Consider the following 18603-nt stretch of genomic DNA (forward strand, 5'->3'; position numbering starts at 1 on the left):
AGCAGAGATAGTCAAAAGTTGGTGGATTCTGACTATATTTTGAAGGCACAGGATTTGCTGAGGAATTAGATATGAAATGTGTGAGAGAAAGAAAATAGTCAAGGATGACTCTAAAGTTTTTAGCCTGAACAACTGGAATTGCCATTTAATAAAATGAAGAAAACTGTGAGATCAGCAGGTTTAAACTGAGATATAAGGAAATTAGTTTTGGGCATATAGACAGATAAAGTGTGAGATGCCAAGATGTTTACTGGACATACAAGTGGAGGTATCAAGTAGGGAGCTGGATATGGGAGTTCGGAGTTCAGGAAAAAGTTTAGGTTGGAGTTCAGAATTCAGGAAAACAGTTTAGATTGAGATATAGTTCAGGTTCGTTTTAAGTATGGAGTTGTCAACATACTTAAAACCTAAAGACTGGATGAGATCACCAATGGGTTAATGGCAGACAGAAAAAGAGGTCCAAGGATGGAGCCTTGGACTCTATAACAGCAGTTTTTAAGCTTTTGATCTCAAGATCCTTTTATACTGTTATAAAATTTTAAAGATATCTAAGAGCTTTTCTTTGAGTTTATCTATCAGTGTTTACTGTATTATCATGTTATCATAAATAACATTTTTAAAAGAAAAAATGTTTTCTAAAATAAAGGAAAATTCGGGGAGAATTATCATTGTTTTGCATTTTTGTAAACTTTTTTACTGTCTGGCCTTATAAAAGGTAGGTAGCTGGATTCTCATATAGGTTTCTGTATTCTGTGTGATGCTGTGTCATATGTCATGTAGACTGTGGAATACTCTACTATACATCATGCGAGGTTGGGAGTGAAAAAGGCAACTGATATTTTAGTGGTATTATGAAAATAGTTTTTGCCTTACTACCCCTGAAGGGTTTCAGGGGTCCTCAGACTGCACTTTGAAAACTGCTGCTCTAACATTTAGAGGCTGGGAGGATTTGGAGGGAATCATCAAGGAGACTAAGAAGTTGCAGTCAAGGAGGATGGAGGAAAAGTAGATGAGGTTGGTGTCCTGGAGGCCCAATAAAGTATTTTAAGAAGAGTGGTCAAATGAAGTCAACTGTGGATGGAGACTGACCACTAGATTTGACATCATGGAAGTCATCAGAAACCTTGATAAAAGCAGTTTTGGTGGAGAGGTGAGTGCCAAAGTCTGACTGGAGTGGGCCACAGGATAAAGGTCACTTCCTCAGGTCACTGAACCCTAGACTAGGTTAATTTCCCCCAAATCTACTTGTACCTCTTCCATCTCCACTATGACCTTTTTTTTTTTTTTTTGTAGTTTATCTGTTTTAATACCTGTCTCTTCCATTACATTTTAAGTTGTGTGGGAACTGGATAAAGGCAGTCTTACTCACTGCTGCTTCCTCAGCAAATAGCAAGTGCCTGGAACATAGTGAATACTCACATCTTCCCTAGTAAGCTTTTCTTAGAGGTAGAGAACTGACTCCCCTTATCTTACAGGACACACTGCAAGTCTCATTACATTCTTTCTACCGCCTGACCCTTCTTTTCCCAAAACAAACTTTGCACTTTCATTTTTAGGGTCTATCTTAGCCCATTTCAGCTGCTATAACAAAATGCCACAGACTGGGTAGTTTATAAACAACAGAAATTTATTTCTCACAGTTCTAGAGGCTGGAAAGTCCAAGATTAAAGCATCATGTTCTGGTGAGAGCTTTCTTCCTGGTTTATAGTCAGAGCCTTCTTGCTGTGTTCTTACATGGTGTAAGGGGCAAAGGATCTCCCTGGGGCCTTTTTTTATAAGGCACAGATCCCCATTCATGAGGGCTCTACCTTCATGACCTAATCACCTCCCAAAGGCCCTATGTCCTAATACCATCACCTAGGGCAGTAGATATTTAACATATGAATTCTGGGGACACAAACATTCAATCTATAGCAGGGCCCCCTACTTAGAAAGGACCCACACTTGGTTTAATGCTCCGCTGTTGCTGTCTTGAAATTGTTAATAATTTTTGAACAAGGGGCCTCACAAATTAAGTAGCTGGTCTCGAGTGAAGTGATGGATATACAAAGTTATGGAGCATAATCCTTTAACTTTGTCACTTGTTAGTTCAAACAAATACTTACTGATTGATCACTATATTATTAGGGAGCCAAGTGTAGTGGGGGAAGCCATGGCCACTCTAGGCAGGGGAGACTTCAGGAGCAAAGACTCTGAAGCCAGAAACAGAATGGGATATAGTTGGACAAGAATGGCTTTGTTAAGGTTTGTCTTTCTCTTGAAGGTTGTTCTCTCCCTTCGTGGTCCTAGTTCCCTTTATTAGCATCTTTTAACTAACACAAACCCATAGTGCTTTGAATTACAGTGAGCCCATTGACCCACAGATGTTAACTGGGCACTGCTTAGGGGATGAGCATTGAGCTGGGTGCTGTAGGGGATATAGATCCTGTCTTCCAGGAGTTTGCATTTCCTGAGGGAGGGGGAGATATGAGTAGTAAAGGCTAAACTTGTTGAGGGCTGGTCTCCCTAGCATCGTGCTCAGTGCTCAGCACCAAACCAGCAGTGGATGTTGTCCTGCAGTATTTTGGATTTATAGGCCAATACTGAAATCGATCTCGTTCATTATCCTATGGTAGAGAAAAAAAAAACAAAACAACATTAGGTTTTCTATACCAGGCTGCTTGTGAATACAATATGTGTGTGTGTGTGTTTTTAAATTTTTTTTGTAGTTTCTTTTTTTTGTTGTTTTTTTTTTTCTTTTTTGAGCATTCACCAGAAAGATAAGGAAGAGTGGGAATAAAATTTCCTAAATGGCCAGGGGGATAGGGGTAGAAGCCAGGTCCTCTCGCTTGCCTCATCAAACGAAGGGATGATTTCTAGGTCTTCCACCTTGCATTCTGAGGTCCCTACAGTCGGATTCCAGTGCCACTCTGCCTCATGCTGTGAGACCTCAGTTTCTCCTGTAAAATAGGGGATGGGCCTAGAGCACTTTTCTGGAACCTGTGACACGGGAACACCTGTGGCACTCCTCAGAGGAGCATACCCAGGTCCCTGGGGCACCAGCCGGGGGTGGGGCCTGCGAAGGCCTCTCCTGGATATTCACCTGTGCGCTGAGAGGTGACTCACCTGCAGTCCCCGGCTCTCGGGCTGTTCCAGGAATCACCGCTCCTCCTTCCTCTCGAAGGGTCACTCCCAGCCTGGGCGCCCACTAGGGGCAAGAGATGAGGTAACTCTGGGGTGAAGTGCGGGGAGCAAGAGGTCCTCTTTGGAGTCTTGGCCCGGCGTCGCCAAGCTCCTTTGACTGGGGGCTCGCCCCGAAGCCAGGGAAAGCCGGGCAGCGGCGGGAGGCTCCCGGAAAAGCGCGCCGGAGGGAGGTGTCTGGAAGAGCTGACGGCACCCGGGCGGCGGGGCGGGGGCCGCGGGCGGGGGGCGGGCCAAGGGCGGGGGCGTAAAGCGGCCCATTTCCTCCTTGGAGTCGGACGGGAGGGAGACAAAGCGGCCGCCGTCGGCTTCGGGCCTCGGGAGTCTTCCTGTGCTCTCCCAGCTCGCCGCAGGTAACTCTCTTCGTGCGGGCGTGGGCTCCCCAGACGGGCCGAGGGGCTCCTCAGGCGGGCAGAACTTCATCTCCTCCGCGAACCCGTCGGGAATCCCGTTGCCTGAGGGCGCGGCGGTCGGTCCGCTTTCCCTGCGGGGCCCGGGGCCTGGGCCCTGGCCGGCCGGGCGGGGCCGGGCCGGAGCTTTCTGGCGCTCGGGAAGTTGAGGGGCCACGGCGGCTGGAGCCCAGCGAGCCGCAGGCCCCGCGCGGCCGCCGCGCGTCCTCTCGGGAAAGTTTCTCCCGGTTTCGGAAGTTTGTTCCAGTGGACTCGGCGCGCGCGCCAGGCCCGCGCTGGGCCCCCCTGGCCGCCTTTCCTGTGGCGAGGAGTCTGCACGTTGTTTCCGGTGCGGGAGTGTTCGAGAACTGAAATGATTGTGGTTTGTGGTATCTGTGGTCGCCTCCCCCCTCCCTCCGCCGAAACTTCCCGGTCTGCTATCCAGGATATCGCGGAGCCCGCACCCCCGCATTCCCGGGCCCGAGCAAATGTGAAAGTTCGAGCGCTCTCTTTCGCTGACACAGCTTTGGGAAGGTGCGCCACACCCGTGTGGACTTTTGGCGTGTACCACTTTAACCTTTGTTAAGTTACTCAGGCTTCTTGTTCTTGTGCTGGTTAACTGGACGCACTTAACTCAGATTAGTCCTACTTCTCTTGAGTGGCATTACAGTCTTTTCTGTTGACTTCTAAAGGCGTGTGCGTGCGTGTGAAGCACTTGTTGAAAAAAATGTTGACCGAATGCCTAACTTTGGCTTGGCAGGAATGGCTTCCCAATAATGCAGGCGGCAGTTGGCTCAAATCCAGTATTGACACCCTTTTTTGTCCTCATGTGTCTTTGTAACATTTTTCGTGTTTGTTTTGTACCGAATTTACAATAATTTAGAAAGGATAATGTTAAGTCTCCAACTAAATAAAGGGTACTTCAGATTTATGTTGAAGGAAATGATTACATCACTTATTATTGCAACATGATAGGCAATTTGATGAGAGGATATTTTATTTAGCAGCGAATTTTAAGACTACACAGGTGTTTGTTACTTTAACAAATTTGTAAATCAAATTAATTAAGATGTGTTATTTTGTTTTACAAGAGAAACGAATGGAAAAATATACATAATCTTTGTCCACTTATTTACCCTTCTTGACTTTTATTAAGTTAAAAAAAATTTTTTTTACCCACTCAAGGGCCCACAGATGATTAAGATTGGTCTCTGCTTCTAAAAACTCACAGTTAATGGGGAAGGAACACACCCAGGTGTAGGACAAGGCAGGTTGTGTTAAGTGCGGTAACAGTACTGATGAGAAACTTGCGTGTGGGTCAAATCTTACATAATACTAAGGGTAAGAGAAACTTGTGGAGGCGTGGAGAGGGGTCTGGTTGTTTGGCTAAGACTAGAAAGGGTTCCAGGAGGGGTGGTATTTGAACTGGATGAAACAGTAGGGTTTTCACAATGAAGGAAGCATAAAAGGCATAGGAATTTGTGGAATTGTAAAATTCTCTCCTGGGTTTCCTTATACTTTTGGCTATCGCTTCTCATTCTTTTTTTTTTTTTTTTTTCTTCTTCCTCCAATCCACTCATAGTCAAGATTCTATCCAATATATCTCAGTCCTAAACACCATTGATGTGGCATTACCCTGGCTCTCATCAGGAACATCTCACTCCATACAATGCCTTAGTAATCAGGGAGACTTTCCTCTAATTTGAGAATCACTTCTCTGAGCAGTCTCCCTGTCATCAAACTTATGTGCTAAAGTCCAGGCTTCTATTTTGAATGGTTGTCTTACCTGCACCAGACTGCTGCTTGAGTATCCTAGGGGCTTCTCAAAACCAACGTGTCCAAAATGAAATGCCTTTCTCTTCTGGAGACATAAGTTAGAGGTGGAGATCAGCAGTGACTGGCAGAGCCGTGAAATTTCTTTGAGAGAGTTACAGTATTGTGAGACATGACAGACTGACCTGGCCGTTGGTGGTAGTGGTGTGTGCGCTGGTGAAGATCTGGACAAAGGGGAACAGATCCTTCGCTTGTGTAAAGATCTCAAGACAGGAAAGAACTAAATGTGTTTAGAGACCTAAGAAACGATCAGTGTAGCTTGAATTCTTTTGGGGTGGGGAAAGGCCTTAAATGAGGTTGCCAGGAAATGCCAGATCACATGTTTGGATTTTATTCTAAGAAACCATTGTAGGGATTTTGATGAACTGATTTCCTTTTTAAGAAGATCATTCCCACTAGTGCTTGTAAGACTTGTATTTTTGTACAAGTAGAAGTAGGAAGTTGAATTAGGAGATGGAGTGAAGGTGGTGGAGATGAAGGAGCTGTATTTTGGAGAAATGAGAGCTTAAGAAAAGATCAGACGTAGGGGCCTAGGCTTATCTGTAACTTGTTTTCTCAGTGATGTACCCTGAAGGCTCCTCTAATCCATTTGTATTCCATCATTTTCATGCTGAGCTCTTAGTCATATCTCAAGACTCACGTTAGCACTTTGCCTTCTTGTAGCAAACCTCTTCTTACCAGATGGTGTACTCTCTTGTACTGTACCTTATTATTAATGTTGCTGTTTGAAGTTCCTGCTACCAGTGAGCTCTTTGAAGGCAAGGACAGGTTAGCTTTAGCTTTTGACATGATAACTGGCATGGAGGGCAAATAAAATGCTAGTTGAATGGAGGAGGAAAAAGTTTTATGCCTGGAGTCTAGCTTGTGAGTGGAACTACAGATTATGTAGAGCTTCGAATACCAAATTGCTGTTTTGGGCAAATTGAGAATCATCTCTGTTCCATTCTCCTCTTTTCTACCTAGATCTAATCTGAGATGAAATCTTCTCCATCTGGTTTTTATCTTAAATAAATTCCTTTTTCCATTCTCTATGCTTTCACTCTCATTTAGATTATTTTATCTTTGAGCTATTGAAATTACTTGTAGTTCTCTGGATAAATTGTTCTGTTGCTTTTTTTGTCACCTTTTTCCTATTTATTTTTTTTTCTTTGCCTAGAGTACCCTTTTTCTTCCCTCATCCATTTGACGAACTCATTCTCTAAAACCCACCTTAGACGTCATGCCTCTGGGTTTTCTCTTGTGTCTCAGTGCTTCTTGGGTACCTTGTATAAATTCTGTGATTGCATGTTTCATACTGTTTGGTAAATATTTTTATGGAAGATTTCTTCCCAGCTGGGGGTTTCTTAAAAGTGAGGTCTAGGTCTTTATTTTATCTTTAAAACTTTTTAAAATTAAAGTATAACATGTATGTAGAAGAGTGCTCAAGTCATGAATACCTGCTTAATGAATTGAGTGTCTACTACCCATATCCACCATCCTGATCAAGAAATAGAAAATTACTGGTACTCTAGGAATCCCTTTTTGTCCCTTTGCAGTCGCTACGTGTCCTTCTGCTCCCTTCAGTTTTTAATCTGAGAATCTAGAACATATGGTTGCTCAAAAAGTGTTTGCCAAAGTTACTTGAATTTCTTCTTATCTTCTCCTCCACTATTCAGTCTTTTACGTTTAAGCAAAATTCTCATTTGAGAAACTTACTGCTGTCTCATTGCTGCACTGGTTAGTCTTAGATTGGCATTCAAGGCCTTCTAAATTCCGGCCTTATCTTACTTTTTCAGCCTTATTTTCTACTGTTAATTGTTGCTACATGTCCTCTGCATCTTCCAGGCATTTGTACTGGGATGTACTGTGATGTTTGATCCTTCTTTGACACAAATGCTATCCATCTCTGAAAGCATTTGTCCGTTGAGGCATTGGTCATCATTGCTGAAAGTGGTCTTTAATTTATCTGAAATTATAGAATTTGCACCTGATTATGACATTCTTACTCATATCCTGTTTGTTTTTTTTTTTTGGTGTAAAATATGCATAACAAAATGTACCATTTTAACTATTTTCATATGTATACTTCAGTGGCATTAAGTGCATTCACATTGTCATGCAGCCATCACAACCATCTGTATCCAGAACTTTTACATTTTTTTTTAATACCTACAGCACCCAGTCTTCCTAGGTGGTCTCCCATCCAAGTACTAACCAGGCCCGACCCTGCTTAGCTTCCGAGATCAGACAGGATTGGGCGTGTTCAGGGTGGCATGGCTGTAGACTTCATTTTCCCAAACCAAAACTCATATTAAACAATTCCCGTTTTCTCTCCCTCAGACCTTGGCAACCAACTACTTTTGTACTTTCTCTTTGAATTTGACTACTGTAAGTGGAATCATATAATATGTGTCTTTTTGTGACTCGCTTATTTTAGCATAATACCTTTAAGGTTCACCCATTTTTTAACATGTGTCAGAATTTCCTTTTAAGGCTGAATAATATTCTTTTATTTGTTTTTTGATGGATACTTGGGTTGCTTCAACTTTTTGGATAAAAATGCTGATATGAACATGGATGTACAAAATGTGTTTGTGTCCTTGCTTTTAAGTCTTTTGGGTATATACCCAGAAGTGGAATTACTGGATTATATGGTAAGTTTATTTTTAATTTTTTGAGAAACTGCCATATTGTTTTCCACAGTGGCATGGCTGTGCCATTTTACATTTTTTACTAGCAGTATATAAGGATTTCACTTTCTCCACATCCTTACCAATACTTGTTATTTTCCTCTTTTTTTTTTTTTTTTTTAAATAATAGCCATCCTAATGGATGTAAGGTGTGATATTTCATGGTGCTTTTAATATGCATTTCTGTAATGATTAGTGATGTTGAGTATCTTTTCCATTTTTGGTAATTGTATATTTTCATTGAAGAAATCTCTAGGTCTTTGCCCATTTTAATTGAATTGTTGTTTTTTTGGTTGTTGTTGAGTCGTAGGAGTTCTTTATATACTCTGGATATTAATCCCTTATCAGATAGATGATTTTCAAATATTTTATTTCACAATACTTCATTTTATGGATGAGAGAAAATATGTCGATAATGTCCTTTGTTGATAATGTCCTTTGACGCACAGAAATTGTTAATTTTGATCAAGTCCAGTTTATCTGTTTTTTTCTTTTGTTGTCTGTGTTTTTGGTGTTATATTTGAGAAATGATTGCCTTATCCAATGTCATGGAGCGTGTGTCATGGTGTGTGTGTGTGTGTGTGTGTGTGTGTGTGTGTGTGTGTGTGTGTGTGTGTGTTTCCCTCTTCAGCTGAACTTTGGATACCTTGAGGACAGAACTAAGTTATTATTGTAGCTAATTTATCCTCCAGCACAGTGATAACATGTTGAGCAAGGAAAACCTGGGGAGAGAATTTTTTAAAAATGTAATTCTTGAAAAGTCATAATAAACAGTGAAGAATTATTTAGTACGGTTTCTTCTATTGCTAATGTCATTGATTATATGTCTATTACGTGATAAACTATTATAATGTGCTTTTAGTTTTTAATCCGTGAGTCCCAGACAAGAGTTTAAAGTTTGAACTTTGTCATCTGTGTAATGAATAAGATTGTTTATAAAGACTATTTTAACTTCTTATGTGATAAAATGCTAATTTATCCTTTTAATTATGGAGTGCTGGACAAGACATGTTTTTATTCATATTAAATGGTTTGTCTTACGAATAAAACTAGTTAACCAGTGTAGTATTTAAATAGCATTAAGATCTATGGCCATGTCACCCTGAACATGCCAGATCTCATCTGATCTCGGAAGCAAGGTCGGGCCTGGTTAGTACTTGGATGAGAAACCACCTTGGAATACCAGGTGCTGTAGGCATTTAAAAAAGAAAGAAAGAAAATAGCATTAAGTTGACGATTTACTTTCCTTAAGACTCTTCTAGACCATAAATTCTTTTGTCAGATGCTGAGCTTCTTCAAGGCAGTTACATTCTTTTATATCTTCTTGCCTCCTGTGAGACCTCTCTCATTTTAAACTCATAGCAGATACTATTTAACAAATACTGAATTAATTATAGTAGATGTACTTATGCTATGTGTAGGATTGTGCCAAGTTGATATGGGTGTGGAGGCATGGCTTTACATCCAGTTTTTTCAAGTTTTTCTTTATTAGATGAAGCTCAATTTTACATCACTTAGAGATAAATACTTAACATTTTGGTGTATATCTAATCTTTTTTATAGGCATGTATATTAACTATGTAACTTTTATAAAAACTATTTTACTTTACATACCCTTTTGTAATCAACTGTCCACTCCACTCATCATAACTTAAACATTTCCCCTAATGAGATTAACCTTTATGTCCGACTAAGAAACACTGCCAAATAAACTAGGAAATGCCATCAATCGTAAGACGTATCCAGATTTTAGAGATTTAAAATGTGAAATGTCTGCATTAGAATTGATGAAATATAATTAATGGTACAATTTTAACTGACATAGCATATTAATGATTCCTTCCTATTATGTAGCTTTGCTTCCAGAGCTGCTTTAGTTTGTAGCCAAATCTTTTGCCCATCCTCGATTATTTTTTTTAGGATAACTTCTTAGAAGTGGAATTCCTGAGGGAACAGGTTTGCTACTCTTTAAAAACTTTTATTTTATTGTGGTTAAAAATACATAACATAAAATTTACCATTTTAACCATTTTCAAGTGTTCAGTTTAGTGCCATTAAGTACATTTACAGTGTTGTGCAACCATCATCACTATTTCAGAACTTCATCCTCCTAAACAGAAACTCTGTACAAAACAGTAACTCCCCATCCTCCCCTCTCCTCACTCCCTAGTATCCTCTATTCTTTCTTTCCATCTCTGAATTTCCTTACTCTAGGTACCTTATAAAAGTGAATCATATATTTTCCTTTTGTGTCTGGCTTATTTCACTTAGCATAATGTCTTCAAGGTTCATGCATGTTGAAGCATGTGCCAGAATTTACTTCTTTTTTTTTTCTTAATTTTTCTTGTGGTATATAGTATACATATAAAAACTTACCATCCTAACCATTATTAAATGTACAGGTCAGTAGTAGTAGGTACATTCATATTGTTGTGCAGCCATCACCACCATCCATCTCTAGAAGTCTTCATTTTGCAAAATTAAAACTATTAAATGAGAACACCCCATTCCCCCTTATCTAAACCGTTGCCAACCACCAATCTACTTTCTGTCTCTGACTGCTGTAGCTACCTCATAAATGGAATCATACAGTCTGTGTCTTTTTGTTACTGGCTTATTTTACTTAGCACAGTGTCTCAAGGTTCATCCATGTTGTAGCATATGTGAGAATTTCCTTTTTCAGGCTGAGTGATATTTTATTGTATACATACACCACATTTTGCTTATTCATTCATTTGCCCATGAACACTTGGTTTGCAATATCTTAGCTACTCTCAATAATGCTGCTAGAACACGCGTGTACAAATACCTCTTTGAGACCCTGCTTTCAATTCTTTTGGTTATATACCCAGAAGTGGAATTGCTAAATTATATGGTAAAGTTATTTTTAAGTTTTTGAAGAGTTGCAATACTGTTAAACCACAGTGGTGATACCATTTTACATTCCTACCAGCAATGCACAGGATTCTAATTTCTTCACGTCCTAACCAATACATATATATATTTTTTGATAGTAGCCATCCTAATGAGTGTGAAGTGGTATCTCACTGTAGTTTTGACTTGCATTTCTCTAATGATTAGTGATGTTGAGTGTCTTTTTATGTGTTTATTGTCCATTCGTATATCTGGAGAAATGTCTGTTCACATCCTTTGCACGTCATCCAGTTGTTCGGTGTTTTGATTCTTGAGTTTTATGAGTTTCTCTGTTCTGGATATTAATCCCTTATCACATATATGATTTGCAAAACATTTTCTTCCATTATCTGGGTTACCTTTTCACTCTGTTGACAATGTCCTTTGATAGTCAAACATTTTTATTTTGATGAAGTCCAATACATCTATTTTTTTCCTTTGGTTGCCTCTGCCTCGTGTCATATCCAAGAAATCATTGCCAAATCCAATGCCATGAAATTTTTGCCTTGTGGTTTCTTCTTAGAGTTTATAGTTTTAGCTCTTACATTTAGGTCTTTGATCCATTTTGAATTAATTTTTGTATATGATACTACGTAATGGTCCAATTTCATTATTTTACATGCAGATTTACAGTTTTTTCAGCACCATTTGTTGAAAAGACTGTCCTCACCTCATTGAATGATCTCGACACCCTTGTCAAAAATCACTTGACTCTGTATCAGAAGGTTTGTTTCTGGACTCTATTCTATTGTGTTGGTCTCTATGTCTTTATGCCAACACCACATGGTTTTGATTACTGTAGCTTTGTATTAAGTTGGCGTCAAATTAACTCTTGAAGCTAACAATATTTTGTGCATTTATATACTGTGGTTTAGTTATATGTACATGCATTGTGAAAGTAAAGTCATTTGACTTTTTTATATCTTTATCGTGGAGGTGATTACACAACTGTTTGAGTTTATCAAAACTCATAGAATAGTACACCAGAATTTTGCTGCGTATAAAATATGAAAGAAATGAAAGTTAAATTAATTCAGAATATCTTTTTTTTGCCAGTTCAACGGTCTCTATAGAGATAAACAAATAGTGAAAAATGTGAAGTCAATCCCAGCTCAAATTATTTTTTCCTCATGAGTGACTGTGAAGCCACACCCTTAGAAGTCTTAAAGGAATTTTGAATCTATTGTACATGTTGGAGGATTTAAATCTTATTAGTACTTTCTGTTTTCTCTTAATAAAGTTAAACACATCAGGCATCTGGGAGACTCTCAGAGCAACAGTTCCAAAAATTTGCCCAGATGCCTGTGTGCTTGCATCTAGACCTGGAGAGACCTGGAGGGTGTTGATGTGGAGCATGGTAGTCCCCTCAACCTCCCATGTTGTGGGCGTGGGTCCAATGGGCGGAACATTGTAGGGAAGTGGACAGTCTGGTTTAACTTGCCTCATCTCATACAGTTTGCTCACTTGCAAGAGCACTCTACTAAATTCATCCATTATTGAAAGTTCAAATTGTGCAGAAATAACTACGCTTTAAAATAAAGCTTCAACAGTGCCCTTTCTCTGTGGGAGCGTCTAAATGTTCATTATTTTCTTTAGTTTTTTCCTATCAAACTTTTTCTTCTCCATGTGCAGCCATGCCCCAACCTCGTTTCTAATGGAGCTTGAAATTGCATGCATTTCTATTTACTTGTTGATAGCCTGTCATCTATCAATCCCACTTTTTGATTGGGATTTAATTTGTGCTTTTTCACTGGCTATAAGTTTGGAGTAATGCATATAATGTAAATATAGTTCAGAAGGCAGCTTCGAGTGTTATTCTAAATATTTGTAACAAAGATTTGATCATTTGGAACAAGTATTATATGGGTAATGTGAGTTGATTTTTAAAATTTCTTGTCATCTGTTCCATGTTCCCATTACAGTAAAAGAAGAGAGGAAATTATATTATAAAAGTTATTATAATTTTCATTTGTAAGAATGTTTTTAAAAGACAGCTTTACAGAAGAAAAAAATCATTTGCATTAAAATTTTGTAATGAATAACTTAATTTTGGGGGGAAGTAGATAAAATACAGTTTTTAAATTTTTAATTAAGTTTATTGGGGTAACATTGGTTGATACAATTATATAATTTTCAGGTATACATTATCATTTGATATCTGTGTATTCTATTGTGTGTTTACCACCCAAAGTTCAGTTTTCTTCAGATACCATATATTTGATCCCCTTTACCCACTTTGCCCTCCCCCAAACCCTATATTTGACCCCCTTTACCCTCGTCTACCTCTCCCCTCCTCCCTCACCCCACTAGTAACCACTAGTCTATAGTGCTCTGGTAACCAGTAGCCTATATTTCATGTCCATGAGTTTCTGTTTGTCCTGCTCATTTGTTGCTTTTAGGTTTATATCCCACATATAAGTTACATCATGTGATTTTCAACTTTTTCTGTTTGGCTTATTTCACTTAGCCTGATTATCTCGAGGTCCATCCATTTTGTCACAAATGGCAATATTTCATCTTTTATAGCTGAGTAATATTCCATTGTATATATTACCACAGCTTCTTTAGCCAGTCATCTATCGTGGGACATTTCGGTTGCTTCCATGTCCTGGCCACTGTGAATCATGATACGACGAACATCAGTGTGCAAATATCTTTTCAGATATAGGTTTTCAAGTCTTTGGGGTAAATACCTAGTAGAGGGATTGCCGGATCACATGGTAGATCAATTCTTAGTTTTTTGAGGACCCTCCATACTGTTTTCCATAGTGGCTGTACCAATTTGCAGTCCCACTAGAAGTGTAGAAGGGTTCCTTTTTCTCTGCATCCTCTCCAATATTTGTTATTACTTGTCCTGTTGATTATAGCTATTCAACAGGTGTGAATAGTATCTCATTGTGATTTTGATTTGCATTTCCTTAATAGGTGGCCACGTTGAGCATCTTTTCATGTTTGTTGGCCATTTGTATGTCCTCTAGGGAAAAGTGTTTGTTCAGGTCCTCTACCCATTTTTTGATTGGATCATTTTTTTGTTGTTACTGAGTCGTATGAGTTCTTTGTATATTTTGGATATTAGGCCCTTATCGGAGGTCTTGCTTGTAAATGTATTTTCCCATTCGGATGGTTGTCTCTTTACCTTGTTGACGATTTCTTTTGCCGAGCAGAAGCTTTTTAGTTTAATGTAGTCTCATTCATTTATTTTAGCTTTTACTTCCCTTGCCTTGGCGGTCAAATTCATAAAATCCTCTTTAGGTCCAAGGTCCTTGAGTTTCGTTCCTATGTTTTCTTCTATGCATTTTATTGTTTCAGGTCTTATATTCAGGTCCTTAATCCATTTTGAGTGAATTTTGGTGTGTGGTGATAGACAACAGTCTTGTTTCATGCTTTTGCAGGAGGCCTTTCCGGTTTTCCCGGCACCATTTATTGAAGAGGCTTTCCTTTCTCCACTGTATGTTTTTGGCTTCTTTGTTGAAAATTATTTATAAATATAGGTTTATAAATAATTTGCCCATATAAATATAGGTTTACTTTTGGACTCTTGATTCTGTTCCACTGGTCCGTGTGTCTGTTTTTCCGCCAATACCATGCCGTTTTGATTACTGTTGCTTTGTAGTATAATTTGAAGCAGGGCAGAGTGATGCCTCCAGCCTTGTTCTTTTTTCTCAGGATGACTTTGGCAGTTTGGGGTCTTTGTGCTTCCTTACAAATGATGATTTTTTTGTTTTATTTCTTTAAAAAATGCTGATGCGGTTCAGATGGGGATTGCATTAAATCTGTATAATGCTTTAGGTAATATGGTCATTTTAACTACGTTGATTCTTCCAATCCAAGAACACGGAATATCTTTCCATTTCTTTGTATCTGCTTCAATTTCTTTTAATAGGGTCTTATAGTTTTCATTATATAGGTCCTTTACTTGTTTCATTAAATTTATTCCTAGGTATTTTATTCTTTTTGTTGCAATTGCAAAAGGAATTATTTTTTACACTTCTTTATCTGAATCTTCATTATTAGAGTATAGGAACACTGGATTTTTGAACGTTGATTTTTGTATCCAGAAAAGTTACTGTATTTGCTTATTGTTTCTAGTAGTGTTCTTATGGAGTCTTTAGAGTTTTCTATATAGAGAATCATGTCATCTGCAAATAGTGACAGTTTGACTTCGTTTTCTATTTGGATGCCTTTCTATTTGGATATCTTTCTCTTGTCTAACTGCACTTGCTTAACTTAATCAAATTTAATCTTTGTGTTGAATAACTACTATCATTTTTTTAATTGTTAATTTAAAGTCTAGTTTTTTCCTGGATGGTTTTGGCTATTCCTTTTCATTATATTGAGCTGTGGATTTCCTTCATTTTTCTCGTTCTGAGATTTTATTATTAAATATTGTCATAAATAGGTCGTCAGTTTTATTTTGAAAATGTTTTATTGCTCTGGCTTATTTTGTTAGCATTTGACATTATGAATTGAAGATGCAAGTGGGAAACCTGGTTAATTATCATGTTATATAATCCTGTACTAGTTTATTAACCAGGTTAGCGTGCAGACTGTTCTTGAAACTAAAAGTGCTGTCATAACTCAGAAAATGTGTGGCCCATTTCAAGTGACGTGAAGAATAGGAGCCTTCGTTAATAGTCCATTTGCCCTGTGCAGCTCTAATACCTGCTTTCTTTCTAAGTAAAGATACATTGTATTCTCTCTCAGTATGTTGAATATTTCATAATGTTAAATATTTCAATATTAATCCAGACTCTTAATCAAGGTTTCTGAAAAGTGATAGTGCAGTGAATAAGGCAGAAGCTGAAGGGTTAAGTTACTGTTACTGATGAGTTATTGTTAGTGGGGATTTCCTGTTGCTGGGGAATCTCTAAATTGGCAAAGCTTGCTTTTAATCATCTGTTATCATTTTCTTGCTTTCTTGGACCTGGGGTCATCAGGTTCTTAGAATAGCTCTGAACTGATTTTGGAGTGTATCTTTAGAAACCTGTCATTTTCCAGAGAAGTGGCTAAGTGAAATGTGAGTTTGATACCTTTGGAGGAGGAGGAAAAAACCCAAAGAAATGGATAATGGCAATCCTTGGGAGAAATTTAAGCTTCTTTAGGGTCATTAAGGCCAGTAAAATATGTGATGTTTTCTGGGTATCTTTATTGAATCAAGGTCTTAGTTTGTTGCGTCTTAACTAATGGGAAAGGTTCAGTTAAACACATTTATTATGAGTCTGTCTTTCAAAGCAGGTGCTGGGTGAGATGTTAAGAATGTATGAGTTGCCATTGCTAACTTCAAGAAGTTTATAAACTAATGGGATTAGCTTTAGTAATATCATTGATAGGTAAGAATCTATATGCATTTTTGCTAATCTGTAACAAAAGAGACATTTCTTTCCACATGTTTGAAACATTTGAGTCAATTCAGCTAATTGTTTATAGAATGTTATTAGATGGAAGTTATGATGCTCAAAAAAAGCCATGGTCTCTTGGATAAATGCCTCTCTGGCTGGGAAGGCACTTGCTGGCTGCTCTTGGCCTTCACTATGGTAACTGTAAGAGGTGGGGTTTGTTCCTTTGTCTTTTTTTGGGAGGAGAGTTCTTTAGGATTTCTTAAGTAACTATTAGTAAGAATAGGATGGGTCCAAATATTTTTAAGTTAGGAAAGATAAAGTCTGAACCTCTAATGCTTTCTTCATTTCTTTATCTTTTAGCCTTATCTTTTGCTATTTCACTGTCCATCTTCTATTTTTCACTCATATTTGTGGTTCTCGGAAGGTGCCAGAGTTCTCTGGTGTCTTTGTCCATTTGTGCAGCCAGAAACAGCTTTTCCTTAACCCACATCCTGTGCGTTATATCCTCGGTGAGGACTCCCTGGCCTGTTGGGTACTCCTTCCTGGGTGCTCCTGTTTTGCATTGATGGAGCACTTTACAACTTTATACTTTCTTGTTACTTACTATTTTTCTGTCTACACAGTGAGAATTCTCCCCCAACTTTTTTTTGAAAATCTTTAAATGTATAGAAAAGTGGAAAGGGTAGTACAATGAACATTCGATTCATCATTTCACCTAGATTCACCAATTGTTAACATTTTCAAAGTTGCTCAATTTCTCTGTATAATATAAACTTTTTTTCTGAGGTGTTTGAAAATAAGCTAGATTTTGGGTTGCTTCACCCTTCTTCAGGATGTAACTCTTAAGAATAATGATATTGCCTTTATATAACTACAGTATCACACAAGAGATTTTACATTGATGTAGTAACATTATTGAATTCCGTTTAAAGAGTGGTCTAAGAACAAGTGTTGGCGCTCCCTGGGAACTTGTGGGAAATGAAGACTCTTACCTCTTATTCTAGACTGCTGCCTTTTCACAAGATTCCCAGAAGTACTGATCTCATGCACAGTCCATAGTCATATTGAATTTTACCAATTGTTCCAGTGATGTCCTTTACAGTCTTATTTTTTAAATCCAAGAATCAGTAACATCACATACTGCCTTTAGTTGTCGTGTCTCTTTAGTTTTAATTCCCAGGTTTTTTTTCCCCATTACATTGACACTTTTGAAGAGTTTAGAGCCAGTTCTGTAGATGTTCTTTCTATAGTTTGGATTTGTCTAAATGTTTTCAATTATTTATTTATTTATTTTATTATTTATGCCTACAGCACCTGGTCTTCCTAGGTGGTTTCCCATCCAAGTACTATCCAGGCTCGACCTTGCTTAGTTTTCGAGATCAGACATTGGGCTTGTTCAGGGTGGCATGGCCGTGGACTGTGGACCATGGCTCCACTGGGGCGTGAACCCAGGACCTTCTACGTGTAAAGCAGACGTGCTAACTGCTACACTAAGGAACCATGTCTGTGTTTTCAACTTTTTAAAAATTAAATTTATTGGGGTGACATTGGTTAGTAAAATATAGGTTTCAAGTGTACAATTCAATAATATGTCATATGTATATTGTAATTGTTTCCACTTTTGGCAAGAATACATATGTGATGATGTACCACCTTTTTCAGAGCATTGCAGTTTTTCAGGTGGTGTTACTAAGTTTAAACACTTGATTAAGTGGCATCTACCAGATTTCTTTATTGTAAAGGTACCTGTTTACTTTTATACTTAATCATTAATTGCTGTAATGATGATCTGGTAGGTATTTCTAATTAGTCTCCATGTCCTTAGCACCTAGCAGAATCCAGGGACATGGTAATCATTCAGTCATTGATGAATGAATAACAAAATAGATCATCAAATGTGTATCCTACAATACAAGTTTTGGAGATAATTCTTTCTTGTTTTCTCACGCAGTCTGGGTAACTTCCTAGACTCTAGTCAAGTGCAGGTACAGTCTTCAAAAAAAGACTCTTCAAAAAAAGTACAGTCTTCTTACTGTGAGCTTCTCCTCAGCGGTGTTAAAGTTTCTCTGAGTTTTAGTCCCATTGTTCTAAAACAAAAACCTCTTTTCCCTTTTGTCCAGATGCTGGTTTCATCTTTGCTTTGCTTTTCAGACCAGAGTCATCAGTTTCTTATGGAAACAGGAACTTTCTGTGCATCCAGGATAATTGTTTGTTATGAGGCTTAGTGCAGCTTCAGCTAAACATCTTCATTGTTAATGATCTCAACCATGTAGGGTGGAA

At 38.3% G+C, this 18603-nt stretch overlaps 1 protein-coding gene and 1 pseudogene across 1 annotated transcript in view; one reads left to right on the forward strand and one right to left on the reverse strand.

The window, feature by feature from the left end:
- The first annotated feature begins 3393 nt into the window (after positions 1 to 3393).
- Positions 3394 to 18603, forward strand: part of LOC105293653 (catenin alpha-1-like) — a 60022-nt gene continuing 44812 nt past the window's right edge. The window contains exon 1 of the mRNA XM_011362463.2: positions 3394 to 3533. The gene's annotated coding sequence lies outside the window, so the exon portion shown is untranslated. The remainder of the gene's footprint in view (positions 3534 to 18603) is intronic.
- On the reverse strand, positions 7548 to 7666 carry LOC111741178 (annotated as a pseudogene).

Source organism: Pteropus vampyrus, unplaced genomic scaffold (assembly GCF_000151845.1).
Source record: "Pteropus vampyrus isolate Shadow unplaced genomic scaffold, Pvam_2.0 Scaffold74, whole genome shotgun sequence".
Lineage (NCBI taxonomy): Eukaryota > Metazoa > Chordata > Mammalia > Chiroptera > Pteropodidae > Pteropus > Pteropus vampyrus.